Raw genomic sequence first — 7,206 nt, forward strand, 5'->3', positions numbered from 1 at the left:
CACTAACCATCAAATGTGAGCCGATGACGACAATTTCTAACCCTATCTACTGACGTCTTTCCAACATTTGCTGATCTGGCCATCTTGATTTTTTTACACTGCACATGTCTTGTGTTTATCAACAGATTCTGTTTGTGAACATGCAGAATCTATGGGCGAGAAATACGATTTTGGGGCCTTTGGGTTTTGTTTCAAATTTGACCAATCATGTTTGAGCAGGCTTTGGTTGCCCGCTTGCAAACTGCGCATGGGGAGTAATAAAGGTGGCGCACATTGACTGAAATGCCTCGTATATCAGCTTTTTAATTAATCTGCATTCATATTCAGATAGAAACAATGTTGCCTGGACCTAAAGTACCTACAAAAAGTATCACTGTGTTTTGTATGGAGAAACATTTGCGCATGTGATAAAATAAAGTAATATAACTCGAAAAAGCAGAAAAAATGATTTTCAGACAATAGCTGATAGGCGCCGGGTGCTAACATGACTACCGGGTGCATAGTATGAGTTAAATACTTTTTATATAATGATTATTTTGGGAATAAATAAATTATTCAATGTGTAAGTAGCCTTTCTTTGGATAATTGGAATCGCTGACACCCAAGAAATCCACTTTGTCCAGCCACCACTGGTGAGCACAGAGAAACGTTGCTGTTTCCACAAGTGCATTATAAAACAGCCTCTCGCTCAACTCTGAACATCCTGTACATTATTCTGCACAGTGAAGCTCAACCATCTAAGTGGAGGGGGACTTAAACAGATTCAACACATAATGGGAATGAGAATTATGTTCACTAAAGGCCGCTGTTTACTAGACATTACAGTAATAGATTCAGTAAGAGATTTATGAATGGATAGACACAGTGTACACATGTGATTACGTGAAGAAAGTGCTCAAACTTAACATTGCACATGCCAGTAGCAAAAAGTATGTACTGTATACACTGTGTACCACAGAAAATGAATAAATATATAACTATGACAGTAGGGGTGTTTTTCCACCATGAGCCTCCAGAACAGCTTCTGTGATCATCATAATAGATTCTGTGTGTGGAGGTTTACCTGTTGGATGAACAGCAGTTTTTCAGGATTTTCACATTTGGTTCTATGATAATGGTGGTTCAGGGCGCTGTATAAAAGAAATCTTAGAGAGGTGTTCAGAGTTGAGATCTGGTAACTGCGAGTGCTATAGAATTACTTTTTATATACTGCAAACCATTCAGTGACCCCTGGAGGCGGTGTGGAAGCATCCGCAGACGAGAACACAAGTAGAAGTATAAGTCATATCAGTATTTGCCAAACACATAAAAAAATTTGTTTTGCAAAAAATCTGCTTTAGTGTGGACAGGGCATTTAATAGAGAGAGACTTACTTTAAAGGTCACGGTCAGGTACATGTAGAGTAACAAAATGAAAAAAAAGTCCAACCATGAAAGGCGGAAATCAATCAAGAGAACATGTAGCGCTTAAAATCAAAGAGTCTGACTCCCTCTGGGCCTGGCAGCACTAATCTCCCTGCTGCTGGACAATGTTCCCATCAGTACACAACATGTTTGGCAATAAATCCTATTTCAGCTTCCTTGTTGTTGATACAGCTGCGTTATACACAGCTTCAAAACACACACATATTCTACATCCATCATCTTCAGCAAGTCTTGTCTTGTCCCACAATCACAAACGTTTTTCTCCCAACAACTGCAATAGGAGACTAATTAACATTTGAGAGAGCGCTCCATCTGCTCGGTGAGAGAGAATCATCACAAAGGATGTATTACAGAGAAAGTGTCCCGAGGCACTCCATATGCTCCTGCTGCTTAGTGTGGATACTTGGAAGGCATACAGCTAGTTTGAGAATTGTTACTGTGCAATAAGAGGGGAATTTAAAGATATTTTCATTTTATTAATAGAAATTGTGCAGCGTCATGCCAACAGCTAAAGAAACTGCTAAAGAGCTGGCTGCAGCAGAGAGGGTTTTCTTGCTCCCCGCGGTGTCGCAGATGAGTCACGCTTTATGGAGTTTGAAGCCTCACAAGATAAGAAATAACTTTTCTTTTAGGGGGTTGATGAGGTAAATTCTTATATTTTAGGTTTCTTTTTTCTATTTTGTATTACCCTGATTAAAGGGTTCACATCAAAATGAGGAAACTCTAGCACAAACTGCAGAGCATTGGAGCAAATGTAGGTCTGGGTTTCACTGACCAAAAAGGTCTCTTGAGGTCTCCTGCCACTGATCCACACAGCCCCTCAATATTTGAGAAAATGTAGTCTGTGCTCAGCCAACCGCAGCCGCTGAGCTGTTCTGCCAAGAAACATTTTCACACCTTACATATTTGCTTAGTGACAGTCTAATAGGCTTCCCTGTGGGCAAGACCCTAACTTTAATTGGTTGCACTCGACCTGTGGCCATCCCAAGGCTTTGAAAATAGGTTTTATATCAGGCTGTTACATGCAACATGTTTTATTAGAAGCGATGTGATTGGCTGGACTGACGGACTCAGCCCTTCGCCTAACAACAATAATACATTCATTAGCTTGTTGGATAATTTCTGGTATTTGACAAAATAGTTTCTTAATCTTCTTGTTTTTGTGTAGTTAGGTTGTCAAGGGATTGTAAACATTCAAACTTTTGAAACCGAATCAGTATTTAATACATATTTATTTGACACAGCGCTCTTTATCCTGTTCACACAAATATGGATATTTTCTTTTCCCTCTGTATTCATGCCTCTTGTCCAAACACAAACAGTAAGTCACTAAAAGAGAGATTTTTATAAACACCTTCCAAAGAACAGATTTTGTTTCTGTGTATCCATGTGAACATAGGGAAGCTATGAAATCACAGGTTACTTCATGCATGCCCACAGTTGAATGCATGAGCATGTGCCAGAAACAACAACAATGGCGATTATATGCATATTTCCCTACATTCGGTTAGCACTGCTCGTTGTAACTACAGGTTTGCAGCTGAATTCAACATCACTGCACCACATTACCTGCACTCACAGACGTCTCCCTCACTCAATATTACTTGGATCACGTTCTTCTCTGGTATTTGATGGATTGTCGAGGGGTACATTTCTGTTAAAAACAACATCCACAGTAGTGTAGACAAGGCCTAAAACTGAAAGTTATTATCCGTGTGTATGTAGCACAGAGAAACATAGGGGGAACTGGTTGAAAATACACACATCAGATTAGTAATATCTACCAATAGTTTAGGCTTTGCTGATAATATACAGCTAAACAATGGTGATCTCAGTTTTGACACTGATTCTTTTGCTACCAGCAGTCCCATAATATGACTCAAGTAAAATGTTCTTTAGTACTTGAGGGTAAACATTACATAACCATGTTCACATTGTTCTTGTTGAGCAATAGACTCAAACATTTTTGCTTTAAAATCAAATGTAATAATTTGTCTCCCAAGGTTGTTATCACCAGAGCTGAGCAACAGCAGAGACTTAACATCAGGGATTGGCAGGAGTGATAGGTGGGATCATTTGAACGATCCTGGTGACGCAGAAACAGTTTGACTGAGGTCAACACGTTTGTGGCTTTTAGTGATTTTGGCTTTCTTCCTTTTCTCTAAAGTGGAGGACAAACTGCCATAAAATGATCCATTTCATTGCAATAAAACCCTTTACTGACAGGGTATATGGGGCGGGGGGGACATATTTACAAGACAGAGGAAAACTTTCTTGAGCATCAAAAAACTTGGCTGAAACAATTGCAGCTTGAGATAGGAAGATGACATATAGTGTTCTTCCAGTAAATTTTCAATGGACTTTAGTGGCAGTAAATTCCTAGAACAAATCTAATGACTAATAACTTTGTCGGCCTGGTAAATTTTTCTTGGACAAACCAAATTATTCACTTGCGTACTTTTGGAAAAAATGTTAACAGTACAACTCTCCTCTCTCTTTGCTCTACTAAAAAGTCTCAAATGGACTTAAATAAGAATCAAGTCTTCTGACACCCATATAATATACAACAAGACTCGTCTTTGAGCTAACTGCTAACATTAGCATGCTGGTGTGCTCACAATGACAATACTAAAATTATAATTTTTACCACTTGTACAATTAGTACAGCAAGTTAGCATGCTAACTTTTGCTACTTAGCAGTAAACATATGTACGTTTGCTATTTGGCCATTAACCAATCTGTTCAACTACTTTTGACCTGATGATGGCGCTAGATGAAAAAAACAGGGGATCAGGAAAGTTGAGACAGTTTATCATGACGGTGATATAATGTCTGTCTTCAGCATAACGTCACCCCTGAGTGTCTCTCCCTAGAAATTCAAAAAATGCCTTGAGAACACAGAGCTGGGAAGCCAGGCTGAGACAGGCCCGCCAACCCAAGTCACACCTTATAAATTAAATTTATGTTAATGCTCTAAAAACCTTTTAACTGTTGACACCTTTTTTTGTCACTTCACTCCCATGCACATTTTAATCTGAATTTACAGTGCAATAAGAGGGACAGTAATATCAGAAAGTAGTGACAAGTATTAGCTTTAGTACACAGGAGTAGACCTACCCCTACATCACTGCTGAGAATAAAAGAACCATCAGAGACTTCGGATCGACTCTGGTGGAGTGATGCTTTGTGCAAAATATTTGTAGAAATTCCTTTCCCATTTTTAGACATTTAGCAGTTTCTGCAGGATATTTGTTACATGTCAGCACCATCCTGTGAAAACTATGTATTTTCAAATTCTAGAGAAACAAGAATGATTAAATGTTTTTTAATGGGTTGAGAACATTTCTTCTGATTACGTCTAAAGCTACATTAACAGCTTGAAATGTCTTTGTAATACTTCACAATACATTGTCACCATGCTGAAAACAGGACCATTTTTCTTTGCTTATGAAGGGCTGATGGTTTTCAGAGGGTTTTGACAGGGCAGAGAAAACAGTATTTACACAACGTGTTTTATTCCTGAATAAGAATTTAATCAAGACAAATCAGTGATTTCCCTTTTTAATTATTTTAATAAATGATGGAACGCTTGTATTGAAGGCAAACACTTTTAATTCATTACAGTGTTTGAGGGCGCAGGCAAATTAATATACGAGAGCATCAGGTTAATGATTCAGCAGTTTGTAGCTACATGATTAATTACAGGTGCACACAAACTCATCAACACACACACACACACAGATCCATTTGTTAACAATCAGCAGCAGACGGGTGTGACAAATAATACATAAAACCTCTGAGGTTTATGCTCACAGACTCATTGTTATGCACAGTGGTGAAATGTTCCATCTCTCACACTCGCACGTACAAATTAATATTCTTCAACAGGTTAGAATATAAATTAAGCCTAATTCCATTCACATTTCACTGCATGTCTGCAGCCATGTATTGTGTTTTCCTGTATCACAACGGTAATGAGAGATTTTGGATGCAAATTGTGTGTGTGTGTGTGTGAGCAGGGGAGGAGACACTGAGCTGGGAGAGAGTAGTGGAAGAGAAGTGGACAGAGTGATAGCTTTGATAGTTTCCGTTTCCAACAACTGGACAAATAAAGTGCTCAATGCATGATGGGAGTTCCCCCAGAAGTCTAGGCCTATAGCAGCATGACTAAGGGATGGTTCAGGATTCAACTGATCCACAACTAACTATAGGCTTTATCAAAAAGGAACGTTTTAAGTCTAACCTTAAATGTAGAGATGGTGTCTGCCTCCAGAAACCCAGAGTGGGAGCTGGTTCCACAGGAGAGGAGCCTGGTAGCTGAAGGCTCTATCTCCTATTCTACTCTTACAGATTCTTGGAACCACAAGAGAGCCTGTGTTTTTGGAGCAAAGTGGTGTATTTGGATAATATGGGGTCATGAGCTCTTTGATACATAATGGGCTTGATTATTAAGAGCTTTGTATGATCAGGACAACATCCTTTGGCACCACTGTGTTCTGCACTAGCACCATCATGGTTAATGTTTGGTTGGATTTATTCTTAGTTAGGGACTCACTAAAATGTCATTGTAATCATTTCAAATGGTTGTCATTGTGACAAGAAACCATTGTTGATTACTGATAAGAATTGGGAGGATGTGAACAGGAGTCTCCTGTGTCTTTAGTATGATGTTTTGTTGACCCATAAGAACTCAAAAATACATATTCACACAAAATAGCAGTCAGTTGAACCCTTTTAACATTTCTGTTCTATGTTCTGTTGCCTTCCTCTGTGAAATAGTTTACTCTCATGGGAGCATGAGGGAAAACAGAAACATGGAGCTTGACAGCAGAAGGCTAGTTTCTTTTTAAAAACCCTGATTTGTGAAACCAGAGGGCAAAGTGGTGCAACCAACCATTTATTCTTTTCCACCAGAAACTCATGTTGGATGCACAACCAATGCTCCTTTATGGCTGGATGGTTACTCAGCTGGCCATTCATCCTCTGCCCCATGCATTCTCCCTCTTGTCTGTCTTCCCAGAAGTCCTCATGTCAACACAGTAATAAATAAAGCGAGGGTGATTGGATTGTAACCATAAGTGGCACCATCGGACAAAGCAACCTCTGCTGCACAAATCCATCCAGGATAGATGACAAGATATGCAACAAGGAATGAGCCCCGGAAACAAGTAAATGTGTTATGGATCCAAATGCAAAAAAGCCATGCCTGGTAATTTACATTTGGCAAGGGCATGACAAATCCAATTTCAGTGCACACTGGAGTTAAGTTTTAATGTCAGGTATTAAAGTGACTCAAGTAGATCAGTGGTGTACATGTTGCACACTTGAGTAAAGACACAGTCTGAATGATAATTTTCTGTCTTTGCTGCAAAATACTTAGACGTTGCTACACTGTTACATCAGTTTCTTAGCACTAAATTGGATTTATTTGTATTTATCTGCAACAAAATAAGAAAATAAGTACATTTGAAAAAGGGTTAGCTTCCAACTACTGCAGCACAAGCACAGTTCACACTATTACACCCATTATCGAGTTATCATTTAATTCAGACCCTTTGAAATGTCAACTTTTAAAACAAAATTTAAATTCACAACAAGCAGATTTTTATTTGATTCTGCACCAAATTGCAAATACTAATAAATATCAGTCCCCTAAAAATGCCAGATTTTTTTCATTAAGATTATATATTAAGGAAAAATTAGAAAAACGTTTTATCTAACAATGATAGAAAAAAATGAAAAAAGCATTCCTGGATCTGCCATTTGATCTGAACCCACACCA

This window comes from Hippoglossus hippoglossus, chromosome 10 (genome assembly GCF_009819705.1).
Source record: "Hippoglossus hippoglossus isolate fHipHip1 chromosome 10, fHipHip1.pri, whole genome shotgun sequence".
In the NCBI taxonomy this organism is placed as follows: domain Eukaryota; kingdom Metazoa; phylum Chordata; class Actinopteri; order Pleuronectiformes; family Pleuronectidae; genus Hippoglossus; species Hippoglossus hippoglossus.